Source organism: Larus michahellis, chromosome 6, assembly GCF_964199755.1.
Source record: "Larus michahellis chromosome 6, bLarMic1.1, whole genome shotgun sequence".
NCBI classification, from domain to species: Eukaryota; Metazoa; Chordata; class Aves; order Charadriiformes; family Laridae; genus Larus; species Larus michahellis.
In genome coordinates, this window is record NC_133901.1 from 1,281,163 (window position 1) to 1,303,190 (window position 22,028).

The following is a 22,028-nucleotide window of genomic DNA, read 5'->3' on the forward strand; positions in this document are numbered from 1 at the left end:
TTTAAGTGATCTGTAACCATTATATACTTTAGTAAAAGATTGAGGTTCAGCTGGACAAAAATGTATTTCCTTCGTCTTTTTCAAGGCAAAAGGCCTCACATGTATTTTAGCAGTTTGGAGAACTCCTTTCCCCAGAATCTGTGCCAGGCACTAATGACATATGGTATCTCTCCCAGATCTGCAAGTTGAAAAGAGAAGGAGAAGACCCCTTTCATTACAGCATAATAGCGAGCTTGCGATAGTTCAATAGCTATAATGAAACATGACAACCCAGATCTGCTTCCAGTGATGTCTCGAGCCAGTGTCTGAATTGCACACTTCTGAACATGTGTCAAGTCACAACTCAATGCAAAATTCCTAAACATTTAGGGGAAAAAAATAAATCTTAATTTTCATATTTTGCAGCGATCAGCCATTTTCAAATCATCAGTTTCCACAAAATGTGTAAATCGTTACTTGTTCTAAAAGAAATGTATTTTTTCTGAATTATCTTGGGATGCTTAAAAACATTTCCCTGAGCCCTGGCCCTGTAATCTGTGGCAGAGATCGTTATACTTAAACAAAGAGCAAAACATACAGACACAGAGGAAGGGGGAAAAGCAGGAAAAAAATAAAAAGATAAGAAAGAGCACGGTGCATTTGTCTCCTCTCCAGCTGTAGCCAGTCCGAGTTCAGGGCTGGCTGCTGAAGCTTCTGAGACGTGTGAAATGCAGAGATACACGGTACGCTGCCATTTAAAAGTAGACACATGTGTTGGGTACCAAAACGCAAATCTGCATCTTGTTCTCAGTATCCCAAATTTGGATCGTATTCATCCAACTGCCACGGCTCCACGGATCTACAACACTTTATCCCAGCCAAGACTTTTGACTCAGGGTGTCTAGTTTGTTTTATACAGAACCGCTTTCCTTGCTATTAAATATCATAACCTAGGCCAACTGAAAGGCAAAATTTTCTCACTACTCAGAAGATGTACAAAACAAGAAATCCTGTGGTGTCTTCATGACTGATTCTTTAAGGTCAATGCCCGCTTGGAAACTACAAAGGTGAAAAACTTACCACTTTCATTGAGTGAAAACTCAGACCATCACATTAACACGTGACTCCAGAAGTTATGACTTGAAGAAAAACACTAAGTATGTCTGTAAACTCGGAGGGAAAAGTACCTGCAGCTGATGATACTGCCTGTGCAGGTCTCTCACAGGCAAAAATCTGACCCGCGTCTCCTGCAGACATATGAGCGAAATCCTGTGGGAACAGAGCAGGGCTGTATCTGATGGAAGACAAAGCAAACTCTTTCAGCTTGGCTCCTGAAACACTGGGCTGGAGCCCAGACTTTGATGCTCCCTGGTTGAGAAGTGAAAATACTAAAACAAACAAACAAGCCCCTATAGATTAGGGGACTGCTGTAAGTTAACCCATTTCGAATCGCTTGTAAGCGACGGGGCTCGTCCCTGTTCCAGGCAGAGTGTACACACACAGTGGACAGAGTCCAAACTCAATCACTTGCCAGCCTTCATCTTCACTGTTAACTTTAATTAACGAAACAAAGACTTCATCTAGTATTTCTCAAAAGTTGTTTTTTCTTTAAAAAAATTTCTCTTTTCCCTCAATTTTTTCCTCCCTTCGCTAAAACACTCAAACCTTCTTAATACTCTTGTGGTGGCACTAATAGGATTCCATTATCTGACACACAGTGAGTCATCACAAATAAACAGAAAACCTTGCTTTCCGAGGCAGGAGTCAAGCACCTGCTCCTTTGTAAGGTCTCAGCAAAAAAGGTCTCTCTCCAACTTAATTTCTCTCTTTACCGCCATGTTATAAAAATAGGGGTCCTTGAAAATAAGTAAATAAATCGAAGTTGCACAGAAAGTCAACAAAGGTCACATAAACAAAAAATACATAGCTGGTTGCATTTTTCATTGCAAAGTCAACACCAGTTGGTCCAATGTCCAAGGACTATAGTAATTTTTTCAATCATACTCGCACTACTTTGATATTGCCCTAGGCCCGGATCTGTGATTTGAGTACAAAATGGAGAGTGCCTTGGACAATTTGGCTTTGCACTTACACTTTAAAGTTTACTCAAAGCTGAACACAAAAAATTAAATTAGAGAAGAACTACTCCTAACTCAATTTAGAAAGAACTTTCACAAAACCATTGAAACGCAAGCTCTGGAAAATGCAAACAGACTACATACAGTTTTAACCATTACTGTACTAATAGGGTCAAATTCTAATTTCAGTGACCCGGGTCCATCTGCTTTGATCTCTCCAAGGATTGCATGCATCTACCTGAGAACGGTCTCAATAATTATATGTTAGTTGTCAGCAAAATGAGTCACGGGGAAAACAAACACCTGCGCTGTTCTCAACTATGGCTCACACATTCAAATGTATTTTACATCTTTTAGTTCGGATCCTAACCTTCCTGCAGATTTGGAATGATACTGCTGAAGACAATGACGATTTCTATTGTTGTAATGAAGGACAGAGTCTGTCCATAGAGATTTATTTTTTTTTAATAGAATCTTCAAACAGCCATTTTAAGTGAATTTCACAATGTCTTTACTCAAAAATGAGCTGTTCACTAACTGAAAGTAACAACCAAAAAGAAAAGTTAAGGGATTACAAAAAAAAAAGGTTAAAACTGTAGGGACTGGGATATTTAATCATTGATAACACTGACTGAATTGTAAAGAGGCTCAAAAGGAGGTGTATGTGAATGGAGATGTCAGATTAGCTTTCCTACTGGTTGGGATTTCAATAACCGACAGTAGATAAGATACAATTAGTATTCATATATTGAGGCCAGAGATTTGGAACCGGTTTTCAAAGTATTGTCTAGCCTCGAAAAAGTTTGAGCTGCTTTATTGAATTTTTTACAAAATATATATTTTAACAAAATGCACTTTGCTTCGCAAGAGAAGAAAAACGTTGAACGATTGTCTTAACGTTTCAACCACCAGAAAACCAGCCGAGAAGCAAATGATGTTTGAGTGTCCTGGAAACCGCATGAGTGATCTATCAAGACTTCCACTGTACTTGAAAGGTCCGTGGGTCACAACTGCAGGAAGTCGCACTTTGAGACCCGGCTCTGAAGCTGTTCGAATGGCCCCAAGACATATCCCACTTCAAATGGCTGACCTCCTGCACTTGCCTATTGCAGGTCAGCTCACACTTTCTAGCCAGAGGCCCTCGCCAATTCCCTTTCGTAATACCCTGGAACAAAGAAACACGCTCTCAACTTTCTGGGAAGTCTCCCTGGGTTACCTAGAACTCGGCACAGCAGAACCGCGCGCAGCAGCTCCCTACAAACAAGTTCACCTCTTTCCAACGGCGGCGACAATCCAGCGCGTGCGGATGCCCGCTGCTTCCCAGCTAAGCTTTTAGAGCCCACCCGAAACAATTTCTCCAAATGAAGCTTCTGACTCCCTTTAATAACTCCCATCCCAAACTTTCGCATCATAAAAGCACTTCAAACGATTTGGCATAAATTGATGATCTGCATAAATTGATGTTTCTAAAAAGCTATCAGGCCACCCTTTAGTCCTTACAACGGACTTACCAGCAGAACTAGCAGTATCGCAGCCAGCTTTCTGCGGATAAACAACCCAGAATGTAAAAAAAAAAAAAACTCTGCCACTGTGTGTCATATACCCCACACAGTTCATCAATTAGATGTAATTATCTTTATTCAAACATTAAGAGCTTCCTTTACTTTACGGATTTCTTTGGTCTCTCCAGAAATGTTCACTGCAGGGAAAAATGGTACTGAAAGTTTATGCAGCATACACTTGATGAAAAATTACAGAATTTTATTGAAAAAAACCTATGGAACTATTAACACTATCTTCCACTTGTGGAATATGGCACTGCTGTATGGCTTTAGCGAGCTACATTGCCAGGTGGGACTGTGTTCTACAACCTTAGATGAACATAACATTGAACGCTGACAGACCACTGGATTCTACAAAATACAGAAATATCACAAATGGGTTAAAGTATTCATTGATACTATTATTCGGTGATATTGTTCATTAGTGTTCTCCTGGATTAATTTCAGTCTGTGTTAAACAAGAGTGTTTACTTCGGTGAATCTATTGCCTCTAAAAATAAAACATAATAAACAACATGATTCTGTTACCTGTTCATAGCAGGACAGTACAATACATCGTCAAATGGAAAAAATGTAAATACGCAAAGATCTTGTCTCCAAAGCTTTCAAATGCCCTCAGCCGGGTGGACTTTTTTGGTTTGGAATAAACAACCTTTTTGTCCACCTAGCCTCCTGCCTAAGCCAGGTTCAAAAAAGGCTGCAAACAATAAAAGGCAGAAATTTTTCTACAGAGGCACTATCGGCAAGGGGGAAAAACCAAACCAAACAAACCCAAACCACCAGAGCTCCTGTAAATACTAAGTTGACATTCAGGCAAAACTGCTTTACTGGGCATTAAAACATTGCCTCAGAAATAGAAACAAAACCAATACGTAAGAAAATTATTTGGATTTAATTTTCACTTCATCTATTCCATGTGAAAAGTAGGTAAATTGCTACAGAATTACAAAGACACTACAGCATGAAAAAATTTGGCTTTCCTCCATGTCATATAAATGGACTGATTTGGAGATAAATTGCATGGTCTGTGAGTTTATTACATTTATCTTTCTCTTACATAGGACGTTTGCATCAAGCAGTTCTGAGCTGGCCGAGTCTCTCTCCCCTGGCTCTGCACCAGGACGAGAACAGAGAACCCCCCTCCCGGGGCACACGGGTTTGCGTGACCGGCTTCTCGGTTAAGAGAAGAATCCCACAGAAAGCTTTTTGCATTTTATCCCACTGGAAACCAAACTTTTAAGTTTCCTTTTCAACTGTAATTTTTTCAATTTGGGATTTGTGTTTTGGGGTTTTTTTGTTTGTTTTTTTTTCTTTCTCCAAACGTAAGTCAGAAAGTTCTTGCAGTTGGCTTTAGCAGACCCTGGGCTGCTTCCGACCTCAGGGACGCTCAGGCGCCTTCAGAAAGGATACGGCAGCTAGCTCCAGAGATAACTTTAACACCTCGACAGTGAAAGAACGCCAATTTCTGAGAGAGCAAAATAAAGCACTGCGCAGGACCCTTACAATCACGGTCAAACACACGTGTCAATACAGCTAAGTAGAAGCCAGAGAAACCCCGCAAGCTCAGCCCAAGCACTGGGAAGGTTTCCCAACTCAAGACACTGATCCATCGCTATCATTTGCTTGGAAAGTGTTTGCTTTCCAAATGAAAATACCAGTTTTTTACCATCTAAGGCCGAAATCCTGTGAAAACAATTACTCAGAAAAAAGCCTACAAGCGTGCAGGATTTGTGACAATGACGCTGGTGGCATCACGCTGCCCCTCACAACGCCTCGTGCCAGCTGGGGCCGCAGCGGGCAGCCACGGCCTCTGGCCCACGGCTCAGCTCCCACCAAACGCCACCTTCCTGCGACGGGGAGATCCCCGCAGCCAGCATCCAGGGAACCACCCCACTGACAACGGCTTGCATATATCAGAAGAGAAAATCTTGTTCTGGTTATTTCAAACTGGAATAATAAAAAAAGAAAAACTACCAGCCTGTGTTCACACCCAGGAAAAAGACGACTTGAAAAAGAACTCTCTCTATGCCCGTACACACACACGTTAGCTATTAAAAATATGGGTGTGCTTAGCAGTTGAATAGCCCTCTTCTATTTGGAGTATTTGTTAAATACAATTCCCAAAGCTTAGTCCCCATCATTAATGCCATGAAAAGTGAGGCTACTGTGTGGCTTCAAAGCATAATCTTTTTGCAGAAGAGTAGACATCTGCCGCGTTCATTTTACTGCAGAGGTTTTTACAGAAAGAAATTAAATAGGAGAGAGACGTGTAGGGGGAAGGGTTTTTTTTAATATACAGGAAAGAGTTCTGCCCTCACGTTACTATAATAACAACCAGTAAAAGAGCACTGGGACAGGCAAGCTGGGCTTCTTTCTCCACCACGGTGGGTCAGATCAGCATATTCCGAGGAGCTGGTTTATGGCCGCGGCCAGTCTGCAGCCCTGGGACCTGCACTCTGCTCCTCTCCCCGTTCCTCTGTGCCTGCCTTGGGTGAGAGCCTGGTTTAGAGAAAGCTATTAACAAAAAAGTTTTTATTATCTAGTTTCACGCGGCAGAATTGGACCTGAAAGCAACCAGACGTCCAGGGAGGCTGGTGGACCCAGCAGGACACACACAGTAGCCGAGAGGCTGCGAAGAGCAGTAGCTGGTTTTGCCTGCTTCCGCAAGCATCAGCACAAGGCACTTCAGCCTCTTCTGCCCTGTCTCCTCTCCGCCAAACTCTGTCACACCCTTTCCAGACCGTGAGCCCTTCAGGACGGACTGTTCACCACCCTGTGCTTGCAGAGGGCCCGGAGCTGGGGTGCCCCATCGCAGATACGACAGCTCCATAACGTAACTGCAGCGTCGGGGCCTCATCCCTCCACTCTGCTGCCACTGCAGCCACCTCCTGCCCACGTCACCAGGATTTTAATGCTAAGGATGTAGCTGTTACTTAGCCAAGGCAGATATATGCTTATCAAAGTATCTGAGCTACTGTGCTTAGAGCCACTGACAGACTTCTATTGTTCTGCTGCTTACAAACCTAAAGGCAGGAGGGAAGACACTGCAGCTGCCTGTGCACAAAAGGGGATTTTCTCAGCGATACACCACTAGGACATTCTTCCATTGCTTTTCCCCACAGATCATTTGTCACTCGGCTTTATTACACAACTCTGCAGTAGCTGTGGTTTCCAAAAACAACATGCCAGGAGACTGCATCACCCTGGACAAGAAAGCAAAAATGAGTGTGTGGTTTTCCTTAGCCCTGAAATTCAACATATGAACACAAGAAGGTGATGATTATTGATTTCAGAGTCATATAATATAATCAGAGGTCTGTAAAACACGAGGAAAAGTATAACTGACGTTGCTTTCCAAGAGAGGCATGGATTCAGAAGATCACTGTCAAATGCACCTGAAGGTGCTGCAGCCCATGAAAGGCCGGTCCGCTCCCCGTGTCGGGGCAGGCAGACAGGAACGGCAGCAGCCGCAGTAAGGAAAGAGTGAGGCTAAACCTTGGGCAGTAAGCAACGCAGCAGCAGAGCACTGCTCCAGATTGCTGGGGTGCTGCAGAGCTCCACTGCAACAGGGCTTCGAGAGGAGCGTGGAGGGACAGCTGGGAATGACAGAAGTACTGGTGCCTCCTTTGGGGCTGACGGACAGCCCAGGTGTTCAACACATTAATGCTACTAGACAAAACCATCGCACCTTAGATTCACCTCCCTGCTTGCTTTCCATTCCCTCACTTCTTTCGTTTACCCCAAGGCCTTCTACTAACAAGTACCATGTCCACGGACATATCCATCCACACGGAACCACTGCGAACCCGGAGAAATTTAACCTATTGCAACCACCTGGGTCTCAGAGAAAGCAAGATACAAAACTTTTAACTGCTTTGAATGTTTTGATGTTAGCAAGACACTTTTTAAAATAACTCATTCCCAGAGAAAGATATTTGCCAGTATGCTGTGACTATGATTTCTATACAACAATGAATCCCTTGGATTATTTTGCCTCCTTGAGAACAATCGCAGCTCAATCATTTACCAGACAATAGATGATGTCACTTCTCCTAAATCAACAAGGAGATGGTGAGATTCGGAGTCAGCTTCAACCTGACTGAAAATGTTTGAGAGGCACAAAACTGACAGTACAAATAATCTGAGTTCAGAAAGTTGAGGTGGAGACCAATGAATGAAAAAAAAAATAAAAGTCAAGCTGCAAAATGGTTACTCCTCCTCACATCACGGTCACTGCTCCGGCTCTAATAAGGCAAAAGGATGGCTAAAGTATACCACTTCCAGAAAAATATTACCCCAAAGTTAGGAATGTATCTTGAATTAACCAATATTGCCCTCAAAAGAAAGAAAAAAAAATATAGTATATATTTTTACACCAGGTAAATATTGGATTTCTTTACCATGCTGCCTCTACAATAAGGCTGAGGCTTCCAGACCTTTTACCGTGACTCTTACAGACAGATTTTCAAAACAGCTGTGTGCTAGTTAAGTAGGACGAGGGCTATGGCAAAGCTGGTGCTTATTGTGGGATATTTTAATGGCAAACTTTTGAATTAGAACGAAAGGGGAGGTGTTCTCATGTTAGAGCTCTGTCCGACAGACGCACGGGAGCACTACCATCCAGCACTCCGCTTCGCTGTCTGAGTTACAGCCTCTGCTGCCTGCTCCAGGCTAAGATGCACCCCACATCCTCAGTCTTCAAGCAACATCACTTTAATTTTCATTTTAATCTTTTGCAGCAAAACAAAAACTGCATCTTATTGTAAGTAATATAATTTATTTATACTTGATATCATTTGAAAAAGTGATGACACACCAACAGCTCAAGCATGAAGCATTTTTAATTCTTCAGATGAAGTGACAGATGATTATCAAATCACATTTATTTAATATTTAAATATTATCAAAAAACCCCCTCTTCTTTTTAAAATGCATATGAAACAAACAAAAGAAAACTCTTTATTCTCTCTATTTTCTGTCGCCTTCCTGGGTTTGGAGGATACCTGGGGCGACAGGTCACATAGTCATAGAAACTTGAGCAATCGGTCCGTCCTATTGTGTGAAACATTTTCTGCCATGCATTGCTTGTTTCTTGCCAAGAATCTTACCAGTCACCGTTTTCATCACTCGCCTTGTGTTTATCCATCTCCTAAACTCATTACTCTCCCTGACAAGCCATTTCTTGCCCAATAATTTGCTTTTTTTTCCCCTCACCTGGTACTATGTACAAGCGATAACAATTTTCTAAACATCCAATAAGTTGGGCTTTAATGACTCAATCTGCCTTTTAAACATTTGCAGTTTGCTCAGGTGTGCCAACATAAAAAAAATTCAAACATCTAGTACAGTAATTCTGAAATTAGGCATCACAACCCAAAACAGGCCACAGAGCTTTGAAATGGGGTCGTGCACAGAATGAAATGTGATTGGAAAAGAAAGAAGAAAAAAATAGGGTAAAAGTCTAAAATGGCATCAAAAGTATGAAAGTCTGGAAACTACCTACTTACCATTAACCCTCCAGAGCGGAGCAGAGGGGCAGAATCCCCTCCCTCGCCCTGCCACACTGCTGGGGATGCAGCCCAGGATACGGTTGGCTTTCTGGGCAGGGGGTTTGGGACTAGATGATCTTTAAGGTCCCTTCCAACCCAGACCATTCTATTCTATGATTCCACATCCAGCTTTTCATCCACTAGTACCCCCAAGTCCTTCTCGGCAGGGCTGCTCTCAATCCCTTCATCCCCCAGCCTATGTTGATACAGGACCCTGCACTTGGCCTTGTTGAACCTCAGGAGGTTCACACGGGCCCACTTCTTGGGCTTGTCCAAGTCCCTCTGGATGGCATCCTGTCCCTCAGGCACGTCATCACACCACTCAGCTTAGTGTCACCTGCAAACTTGCTGAGGTGCATTCTAATCTCACTGTCTGTGTCACTGACAACATAGACTGGTCCTAATACAGACCCCTGAGGGACACCACTTGTCATCAGTCTCCATCTGGACATTGAGCCATTCACCACTACCCTCTGGATGTAACCAGCCAACATAATCCACATGGCCAAACCCCCCATATCCTCATTTTCAATTTGTGGGGGGTTTTTTTGTTTGGTTTTTTTTTTTTTTGTTTTGTTTGGTTTTTTTGTTTTGTTTTGTTTTTTTTTAATACTAAAGTCTGATAAAATGAAACATTTTCCCCAGGAAAATCCTAATTTCATGACGGTAGAATCCAAAAAGTTCTTCTGAGGCCTTTAGAGTCTATTCAAACATTTGGTATATTCCCCAGTTCTGCCAGATCTCTCACATATGCACAAAGATTTTTTTAAAGTTCACTCGTTGGTTACAGAATTCAGCAATCACGCTGCTGCTTCGGTGGCATCGCAGTGAGAACAGATTGCGGGGTTTTATTTTTGCAGAGAGGGACTGGGTGGGGAATTGATTTTTTATAGAAGTTTTGGCTGGGAGCCTTTTGTTTTGGCTTTTTTCCAGCAGAAAAATGCCATTTGGCATCTGGGAACAAGGTTCCTCTTTACCAATTCGGCTCCTCCCATACGTAAGTATAAACCGTAATTGTTCTACTTCCAAACAAGTTCCACAGAATTTTTCTCCTCCACCCCTGAGCTGGAGATGACAGCACATGTAAATGTAGGGAATTGGAGATGTGGGTCGTTTTATCCAATTTGTAGTTGAAAATTGAATGAATATGTGGGTGCTAAAATATTTTTTAATGCAAATATTCATCCTCTAAGAAAAAAAAGAGAGATTTAATACCCTTTTTATGGGGTAGAATTGATGAGATTTTGTCTGCAGAAGAACCGATTTTTGAAGATCTACAGATTCCAGAATTGCCTATCTTGATAATATCAAAGACACAGGACAGCACTGTCTCCCCCTTCGCATCAGTCGATGTAGCTAGAGTAATTCACAGGTCAACAGAATTCTGATAAATAAAATATTTATTTTAATATCCATCTATTACTAAAATCACCCCCTCTTAGAGCAAAAATGCAAATTAATTTCCAATTTAAGTAAACGCTTCCTTTGATCGCATATAGACAGTGCCTGTTGTCTGGACTGAGAATTAACATTACCTAAGTGGAGGAGTAATACTTCAACTTGCCTTTTGCAAAATAAAATATAGTTGCAGGGGATTGGGTTTTTTTTTTCTTCAGTACAGTGTGGTTTTGTCCGTAAAAATCTACTGAATAATTGTCATCACCTGTCTGTAACCAGCTTACAGATGTGGTGATCTATAAAAAACCCAGAAACCTAAGAAACAAATCCAAAAATAGTCCTCCCCTCCTCCCCAAAATCAATGAAAAAAACCTGGGATAAAAAAGAAATACTTTATTAAAACATTTTCCCTCAGAATGAATACTGAAAAAATGTTTAGAGAAATATTCAAAATTATATTACTTCTGCTACACTTCCTCTTTAAAATGCTCTCTGGGACTGATTAAGTTCCTTTGACAGAAATGCTTATTTCAACACTGACTGTATCAGACAAGAGAAATTCCTACGTATGGTGAACCTTCATCCTTCATAACAAATTTAGTAGTGGACCTTAATACCGTGCCACTATTAAAAGCAGCGTGATCGCGCATTAAAAGGTCCTGCTCATTTTCTAAGCTTTCCCTGCAGAAAACATGCATTTCTACTGTATCTGCACTGTGACTGTAGGGCTGCATTCACCAGTTTTCTGAGCTGTGTGGATATAATCTGCCTTTTTGTTTACTCGTCAACAATATTAATGCTTTCTATTTTCAGCACTTTACTTTCTTCCTACTCTGAAGATATGTCAACAGGCAAAAAAGTACACTTAGTACTTGAATATGTAATGCAGCTTCATCTTTAACTCTGGGCATATTTGTCATTATGCAGAGGTTCAGCATTTACGCTTATTTATACTTGGTCCATAAATATACCATCAGTATTTTCTGTACGCTAACTAAATTGTTTGTGGTACATTTCTCACTTTAAAGTAGAAAAAAAATATTTAGTATCAACAAGTGGATGGGTATTACAAATATTTTCCAGCCATTTAATTTTCTTTCCCCATATTTTTCCATGCCTTAAAGGACCCCAAAATTTGGTACTGCTAAACCACACGATCCCAGAAATGCTGAAAGACCACTGTGATAAAGAACAGCCATTGTAGGGCGCAAAGAACACCGAAGCCCATTAGCGTGATAGTTCGTTGTATCGCTCGCTCTACAAGCCTGAAAATATTTCACACAAGCTAAGTTAAAAGTTTCCATTAATCACTGTCAGCAGCGGAAGCCAGTTCCCATAACACGCATTAATTTATGCGACGTACCCCACTTTGTTTAGTAAGGTGGCATTTCATGACATTAGACGGGGGAAAAAAAAAAAAGACTAATTCAAGCTCCGAGATTTTTGCTGTACTCCTTTACAACCTCACTGCTTCACTACCAGCAATATAACCCACAAAGCAGAAATGCCAACAGTCTCTGGTTTGGCAAGGTCCCCATCTTTACTAGATCTTTATCAAATAGCATTACAAGAAGTTGAACTCTTGGCAACATCTTTTGGATCTCTTGGGAATTTTAGCACTTCCCAATCAAAGGGTCCAGATAACTGACACACCATAATGCTTCAGGGCTATTTCTTGAACTGTGATACCTCACAGAACACGATACTGGCATTTGGTCACAATGTCTTTTTTTGATATTTAAGATTGACACTTGCTGCAATTACCCTTTCCGCAAGATTCTGCTCCAGAGATGCGCAGCCTCTCAAATTACTGACAGCCCTGCCACAAACCTGACTTTGTTCTCTTAACCAACTACTCCCCATGGCATTTCATTAAAGGGATATTTTGACTGAAGCAGCCCTGCCAAATACCTTTCTGCTCATAAATTGGTTTGTCATTCCACTTCTGGCTGTCTTTGCTGAATGACATGCAGATTTTGAGATAATCCAATTAACAAGTGGAGCAATTAATATCACAAACTATCTTCATGCTAACTTTCTGAGACAAAGGGTTAAATGTTTTCCAGCGACATGACATCGAAAACGGTATCTCAACAATTCTTACATTCAGGCAGCCTCTTCCACCACCACCACCTCTCTCCCAGCACCTGAGAAGCTGTGAGCTGTAGCCAGTCACTGTTTCTCATGGGGTCCCTCTGGGAACTCAACAGGACTTTTGCATCTGTACTCAGGTCGAAACTTGTTTCTGTGGAAGACAGAGATACTACCCTCATCTGCCCTAGGACGTAGCACCAGTTTAACGAGTTACAGCAACAAGAAAGGACCGGCTTACGTCAGTGGAACTGAATTCTTTGTTCTTTCTGTTGGGGTGGTCGCCTCTGAGACAGCAATTTGGGCAAACTTCTGCCACTTTTCGAAATATTACTACTTCGGCGCTTGAGAAGAGTTGAGGATATTATGCAGACATCTTGCATGAGTTCATTATCAGTCCAGTGTGTTTAGTACTACAATTCCTCTATTTTCTGAGAGAATGGTCCAAACTACAAAGCAAGTTTCCTCCCACTGACTTTTCTGGAAGCTAAAGTCAAGTAAAATATTAGTTGTGATAATTTTACAAAAGAAAGATTTCTGATTATTGAAATGTCTTCCCAGGGCAATTTTGTGCTTGCCTTGCTGCTATGATAAGCATCAAGGGAGAAAAAAAAATCAGCTCCTTACAGAGGAGAAACTGTGTCATACCCACCTTTTAAAAGTGAGTCTTCCAGGATCAAAGCAGAACCCAGTAAAAGCTTTAGAAAAACTGTGCTGTTTTACATCAGGGCTGAATTTAGCTCCAAATCTTTGGCTAAGACTTTCAAAGGTAGCAAAAGAGACTGAAAAACAAGGACAACACAAGGTCACTATGATGGAATAAGAATAACTGATAAAAGCTTGCCTTTTTTTTTCCTGGGGATGTTCGAAAGTTGTTGATTAATTAGTCAAAATGCTAATTTTAACTATATGGCAAGAAACAAGCAGTATGATAAGGCACTGGCTCAACAGAACTGCGTGTTTGAGCAGAGACTGACAGACAAACTCTCAAGAAAATCAGCTAAACAAAAAAAAAAAGGAATTATGAAACCAGTTGGCTGCCCTAATTGTGGCTCCCCTCACTTCTGCCCTTGGATAAAACATCACTTCTAGATGGGTTATTTTCCTAATTTGTCCCAGATGCCATTCAGTGTGTTTGGATGGTTAATTTCTTGGCAAATATATGAAAGATACTTTGGGGGACTGCTTGTTTCTGTCACAAATTCCAACCTCTATAGCATCAGCACAGCATTTCCGCATCCCAGGGTATGGTCTTACACTTGACCACTTGATGCCAGTTGACACACTTGTTAAAGTACTCAGTGGGTATCCAATGACCTATTGTATGTCCTGAAAGGCATTCCTGCTGACAATCAGTCTGCATTTCATCCCATTGCCAGAAGGAATGGGCAAAGTATGGTTTATTTACTGTAGAGATGTTCTCTCACTTTCACACATTCCCAGAACAAACAGCATATCCGTACTTCTTAACGTTAAATATTTGGACTTGACTAGTTCCTTTCATTCCACTTGAATTTCCATTCAGGCCTGGAAATGCCAAACTCCAGCTTGGTCCCGTGGACAGTTGTGGGTGGGATCAGAAGTGATACTGCTTGAAACCTCACAAAGGCAGAAAACCAGTTTTCTGAGATTCACAGTTCAATAATTTCATACTAAACAAACTCGGACAAGCATCCTTGGGTATAAGCTCCAACCCAGCTGCGAAAAATATCACAACTCCCCACCAAAACCTAATGAGACATCCCCTTACTGAAAGTCCTGCTGGTAGAGCTGAAGAGAAGCCTCCGGCTGGTTGTGGAAATTTCCTTGCACTGCCTTTCCTCTGTCTCCCCTAAACTTCAAGCTTTCTTAAAAACTTTTGAACACTCACAAAATATTATGAAAAATAAACACGGGGAAGAACTGGAGTTCTTGGATTACCTGGATGTATATACTGGTCATCCTGGGCTGCTCCCTACAACATGTTATATGTACTCAGGATTATGTTGATTTGTCCAGACTGTTCTTACATAGAATCACAGAATCGTTAGGGTTGGAAGGGACCTTAAAGACCATCTAATACCAACCCCTCCTGCCATGGGCAGGGACACCTCCCACTAGATCAGGTTGCTCAGAGCCCCATCCAGCCTGTCCCTAAAAACTTCCAGGGACGGGGCTTCCACCACCTCTCTGGGCAACCTGTGCCAGTGTCTCACCACCCTCATGGTGAAGAACGTCTTCCTAACGTCCAATCTGAATCATCCCATCTCTAGTTTTAATCCATTCCCTCTAGTCCTACCATTACACGACATCCCAAAAAGTCCCTCCCCAGCTTTCTTGTAGGCCCCCTTAAGATACTGGTAGGCCACTATAAGGTCTCCTGGGAGCTGCCTTTTCTCCAGACTGAACAACCCCAACTCTCTCAGTCTGTCCTCATAGGAGAGGTGCTCCAGCCCTCTGATCATCCTCGTGGCCCTTCTCTGGGCACGTTCCAGCACGTCCATATCTTTCTTGTAGTAGGGGCTCCAGAACTGGATGCAGTACACTCCAGGTGGGGTCTCACCAGAGTGGAGTAGAGGTCCCCACTAATGCAATATCCCTCACTTGGAGATGTGGTTGCAGTCAAAGAGTTATACTCATCCTAAAACATCCAGAGGTCCTCAGTCTTCTTCTAGCCATCATCTTCCTTCTATTGCAAAATGAGATCTAAAAGGCATATAGTCCTCTTCCCCAGGTACAGATTGTATAAACTGCAAAAGTACTTGAAAGCTGTTTCTAAGACTCTTGTGGGGTATTCATCACACCTGTAGTGTCTTCATCATTGTAAAGCATTATAAGACTCCTGTAACATGGAGAGCGAGTGGGAGCACCAGAGCCTAGGTAGAGATGTTCACCTGTCTTTGGCCACATCACAACTTTCCTCTATATGTCTTTGTGTAATCTTTGTCTAATCTGTGTGTTCTAGATACATCTGCTTGCCTACTGGATTGGCCTCGTGGCAATACATTTCAATGTGTTATGGCTCCTGTGTCAGTCAAAACCAAACCGAGGAACAGTCCTATTCAGAAGGGACAATAAAGAAATCAGACAAATACACCTTGAGCTGTAGAGCACTTAGAACTCCAGTTCACTTGCGGACAAACCCTACTGCCTTGGCACAGTTAGTCCGACAGCTAGAGCAGTACTATGACAGAACATAAATCAGATCTTAATCATTTCATCCCCTTTTTTCGGAGGAGCACGGCTGGTAGGATCAGAGCACACCAACCGGCACATGTCATTTGATCACTTCTATTTCCTAAAGCTTGAGGCTTAAAGGGAACCTTAGACCATTGGCTATGTCTGAGTTAGTAAATTCTTTAACACGAAGGCCAACTGAGAAAGAGCAGCCAACATCTACACTATCAATTATCTTACCCTCTAAAACAGGAGGGCCATGTCAAAACTGCTTATTGGAAATGGTTCCCACCTCCAGATCTGTGACTGGGAACCAGTTGGATGAGCGCTATTTGTCACGAGCCAGAGGCATGTTTATTTAACACAGTACAGAAGATCACATACCAGGACTCAAATAATAGCACGGGAACGGCCTGAAGAATAGCTTCCCAATTACTACGTGCCATTACATTTCATACAGTTACCATAGAACTGGACATATCAACCAGAAATAAAACAGAATTATCATTTTTAAAAATCTAATTGGTTCTCCTTTTACTTTACCGACTGAGGTCCTTAAGGTAGTCACAGCATGGTATTTTATTCAGCCTTAAATACCATGAATTCTTTCATTCAGTTTTCAATATCTTTCGGGGATGCAGAACCCTGAACTGTAAGTACCAGTCTATCATCAGCCCGACCAATATTCAGTACCTAGAGCAAAAATCAACTTCTATTCATTATATGCCTTTTTATAAATGATATGTTCCCCTTTCTACCACATCACATTGGAACATATGTTTAATTGCTCATGGTCTCCGACTGTGGTGTAGGATTCACAGCTAAGAAGGAATAGAAGATGACTTTTAATGATGAAGAAACATCAGAAGTGATACCTAATCATTTCTGCTCTGTCATCGGAAAGAAATAGAACAATACAACCTGTTAGTTATATGACCATTCTTCCATTATTCTGCCCAGAATGGAGAATGGATGCATCAAGTTGTTTTAGCGCCATAATCCTGAGCTCTGGCAAAAACATTAACACCCTTCCTGACTGCCGGTTCTCCGTCAGTATGCCAGTATACAAGCACATCCCATTTTGGGGGTCTTTTTTCAGCTGAACAAAGAACACGAATTCATTGCTTTTCTCTGTACCAAACAACAGATGTTTTTCTCATCTCTGTCAAGTAACAGAACTGTGCCACTGTGTTGCTCTTCATAAAAAAAAAAAAAAAATACATTTTTAACTTTCTTATTGTCCTTTCACATGGCTTTATCCTGGATGCTTTAGTGGCTGTTATCAACTTTCTACACTTCATAACTTCTGAACTGTATCAATTGCTGTTAGTGTCCCTTTTCCTATTCATTATAAATTGCTTTTTTATTTCTAATCTCTGCTTTCACTTCAACGCTGAGCCAGAAAAGGCTTTTAGGCTTTTTTCTTGGCTGTAGAGTCATGGATTTTGGACTATCTAATGTACCTTTACTTTATAAGAACCCTCAATTTTCAGCCACACTTCTCATGCTCTTATGTCTTTGCGGAGATATCATCACATTCTTCCCCTTTTTGCTGGGTATAAAGTTTGCTCCAGGTTTTAGTGGTTTTCCTTACAGGATCCTTTCTTAAGGATAAATAGCTTCAGGCTCAGAGTTGTTGCTCTGAAGATATTTTTTTATGTCCTCCGAATAACCTGACTGGTACCACTGGTCACTGCCACCCACCTCCAGTGCTGGCAGGGCCACCAGCTGGGCGTCTGCTTCACCCTTCTACCATCTGAACTGTCTGATTTACTGCCAAACTGTCACAAAACCCTCCTAATTACTTAAAATCAGACTAACGTAGGACTGTCTACGAGCACATTTATATGTGGCAATATCCTGTCAACGGCCCACTTTTAAAATAAAATTAAGTTATGCTAATGCTGAGCTTGAATCACTGACAGAGTGGACCCTTTCTGCACCTTTAGTATTTATGAGATATCCAGCAACGCTGTCTCCAAATTCAAACTAGAGAAAAGTCCAAAGGAAAACTGGGTTCTCTGGAGCTCGGGATGGGCTGTCTCCAAACGGCTGCTCTCTCTGCAAGACGACACATTCTGGGTTTGAGCACCTTTCAGCAGCAGCGTTGATGGGGAGCACCCTGAAACCCAGATCTGAATTTCGAATCCTGAGACCTTCAATTTTTCAAGTCACTTAGAGGAAAATGGACAATTATCGATTTTATGAGGCCCTTGGGAAAAGTTCAGAAAGTGTGAGGTTATATTTGAAAATTGTTTGCAAACAGAAAAGGTGCCTTAAATTGCCTCTTCAGTTCACAGAAATAATAGGTTTCAGCAGAGTTAAGATGCTAGGAGTTTTAGAAGTGTCACTGGAAAAAAAAAATAATGGAAAGTGCTCAAAATGTTGGTACATCCTTGTAGCTCAGAGTGCAGTATATGCCTATTGTCACTTCTATGCACTAATTACAGTGAATGGAAAAGGGCAACAATAAATAAAAACCAGATGGGGAAATGTCATCCAGTTAATCCAACTCTGTAGCCTTCTAATTCACAGGAAACATTTTATTTCTGGGTCACAATGGCTAGTGCTACAGCACATTTTCTATGCTGGGAGTTTTTTGCAGCAGAGGGAGTGCTTACATTACGTCTTCTCCTGACATTTTCTGACACTGATTTTTTTTCCCCCTATAGAAGCGTAGCGCGCACACACACACACACAAGCCTAGAAAAGCAAGCCAACATTTTTTACTTTTCAGCTTAGAAAGTACCAAGTTTACAGGTACTGGGTCATGACTTGCGTTGCTCTTACTACATCCCCCATGAGCACCCAATAAGGGAGAGGAACAACAAATTTAGTACAGAGCCACATGACATAAGTCTGCCCAAGACCCACAACGGGACCGATCCAAAAGTGCTCAGCCGCCAAGTATGCCGTACCCCCCACCTTCTGACTGTTGGACCTGGCAACCTAAATAACTTCATCTCATTATCTTGTTTTTGGATGACAGCAGCTCACAGCTTTGTAAATAAGAAATATTTTAAAATAGCAACCATCCCATATTTTGTGTATAACACACCCAAACCCATCATGATCTCACAAATCATGAACTCCAAATCTCACAGCCGACTACCGGGACCAGAAGCTGTTGTGACACCGGGTGGGATGATACATGCAGGAACACAATCACCCAATCACATAACGCAGAGCATCGGTCTCCTCAGGCTCCTCCACCAATAAATCTGCCTTGTTTTACCCCCATTTCAACAAGACTATCTACCAAAGAGGCCCAGGAGAGGCAAAGAGTCCCACCCAGGTTTCATCCCACCCAGTGCTGCTGTTAGTCCCTCTGAGGGACCAATAGACCCCTGAGAGGAGGGAAGTCTCAGATACAAAGGGAAAAGAGGAGTCAAGTTCCAGCCTTTGCCCTGCAGGTCGCACCTTGCCCTGCCCTAGGGTGGTGGTAATGGCTTTTTGGACCATCAGCATTTACACAGCGCTCTGGACGGCTGGTGAGGGCTTGCTGAGAGAGCAGGCCAGGAAAGGTAAGCCGAGATGTTCCGAAGGCAGGAACTCAGCCTAAATTGAACAGAATTTCACAGATGAAGTAAAAGGCTCTAATTTAGCTTGGCAAATTTATCCCTGATGAATCTCAAGCATCTGTTGTAAAAAATGGATGCACTGAAGTGGGGAGTTCTTTTTTTCCCCAAGAAAGTTGTCCATATCACACATGCATACATTTTAACACAGTAAAAGGTACGTTGAAATGCAGACATTGAGCTCCACACACTTCAGAAGATGCATCTAGTTGCCGATAGATAATTACCTCGCTATTAGCATTTTAAGTTTAGCACAAAGAGTAGGAGTGGTAAGTATCTTCTGGGCGTCAGAAACTCTGGTTTACATGTATACATAAGGAAAACAGTACAAAAATGCACCTAAATCGACATCATTCTTATCATAATATCGCCAAGAGTCATTTTAGAGCACTGTTCCAGAGTCAGAGAATTCCCGGTCCATTTACAAACATTAAGGAGTGGAGGTTAATAACACACCTGCTGGAGATAGGTACTAGGGGAGGACACACACCTTGACCAGGACAGCCAACAGCTCTCTGGAAGCAGCAAAAGCAGGTAACTTCTCAACCAAATTCTCACACTCTAACCAGCACAACCCACCTGCCTTTCAAAACTGTACTAATGGGATGTTCTGGGGAGAAAGGGCATGTGCTCCACTAGACTACGTGCAGTGAACACTACATTTTCTCTGCCTACTTCTGGAAAAATGGAAAACAAAACATACTTTGGGAGTTGGGTAGGGTGTTTTTAATTTCACACCTTCCTTAGAAATAATTAATATTTATGTGATAAAGGATTGAGGTGCTGAGTTTAATATACTCCAGGCCAGAACTCCTGTTAAGAACTATCAACAGCAGAAACGTATTTGAAAAGATTTTTTGCACAGTAGCTTCCCTATTTAGTTTCTCCAAAACACCTCAGTTCTTCTTCTGTCCTCAAGCCTCATAAATTCAAGCCCTGGATCAAGCACAGCAGAACTGCAGATCTACTAGCTTATGATCCAATAAAAGAATCAACCCCAAGACCCCTCCAAAATGCCTTGCTCACTCTCCAAATTCCCTTTTTGATGTCAAGAGTAGATTATATTTAGCTCCTGTTCCATTAAAAATTGCCTGTCTTTAAACAAGGTGCTGTTTTTTATTCTTTCTCTCTTCAGTTATATAAGACTTCACTGCTGTCTTCACTATGATAACACTCCAACAGTCTAAAAAATACATTTCAGGTGTTCAACATGAAGGAGGTTGTGTGAGTTTAACCTTCCTTGGGATCCTTGTGAGCTTTTTGTATTTAATACTTGTTTTATCTGAAGCCTGTGGAGGTTCTAAAATATTAGAAGAGACACTTTCTGAGAACTACCTTTCTAGTAGCCTGAAGATATAGCCTTGATGTTGGGCAACAAAGTTATTCTCTGTAATCCCCTTGATGTTGTAAATGAAAAAGAGGACGGAGCTAACATCATCTGAACTTTGGGCAAACCATTTGCTCAAAAGCACCATCAAAGAACCAAGTCCTGCCAAAAAAAGAAGAAAAAAAAAAAAAAAAAAAGAAGAAAACCACTAAAAAAATCCCAAAGCATACACAAAATGAAATTGGTGCAAATTAACTTCATTGTATTTGGAGACCCATACAAAACAAAACCCACCACAGTCTATAAAGGAAAGTCAGGGAAGACAAGGATTGAAGTTGTAGCTTCACAGTAGCCATCTTTTAACAGCTTTCCTTTTTCAACACTTTAACCTAAAAAAAAAAAACTTCCCATTGTTATGCCCCTATTCAACCTTCATTCGAAGTCATTCACTATGCATTAATTACCACTTTCTTCAATGCACCGGGAAGCTCCCAAACATGCTCCTGTTTTCAAAGAGGCACACTTCCATGGCTCAGCTTTTTATATGCAGAGCCTGCTGAATTTTTTTCCTCTGCATACTTTGAGATTCCCCTAAATTTTGCATACTGTAACTGTTCAGAAAAGGAGGGGTGAAAAGACAAAAGGCTGATTTCATGCTTCCAGAACAGTTGTTTGCATCTCTTTCATTTTTCTTTCCAGCTGTGAGAGGCAGCAGAAGGTTCTCTAGCAGGTGTCCTGCCTGCCCTATGGTAATTTTTAACTTTCCTTCACTTTCTTTTATGTCTGTTGCATTCGTAGAGACATTTTCTCTCCTCTCAGTGCTTTATTGCTGTTTTTCCTTCATTTTTTTTTTCCCTTTAAACAAAATATCTGAATTTCCCCTATTATGTCATTCTGTTCGGCTGTGAACTCAGACTATAAAAGAGAGCCAGGGAGAAACGTTCTGAAGTCCCAATATAGAAATTAAATCTCAGCTGTTTCCTATTCATTCCACAGACTTTCATCACTGCTAAACTGCACAAGTGCCACACAGACACAACCGACAACACGAGAGGCAAAACCAGCTCCGATATCAAACCCCAGCATCCGTACCCTGGCCCGGAACCACAGAACCCCTCTCCTGTCAGCTGGCGTCCCAGTCCCTCCGTGCCAGCGGTTGTAAGGACTCCCATGGACTGAATGCATGAATGAAATTAGGCATTCACACAAGTCTTTGCAAGGTTACACAAAAAGAAGCCGTTACAATTTAAATGATCAAAAGTATGTTTTCCTTTAAGGAAAAAGCAGTATTTTCCAAGGCAAAACAGATT

At 41.7% G+C, this 22,028-nt stretch overlaps 1 long non-coding RNA gene across 3 annotated transcripts in view; it reads right to left on the bottom strand.

The window, feature by feature from the left end:
* The window catches only part of LOC141745211 (uncharacterized), a 208,851-nt gene that overhangs the window by 65,268 nt on the left and 121,555 nt on the right, over positions 1–22,028 (bottom strand). The gene's annotated exons all lie outside the window — the stretch shown is intronic.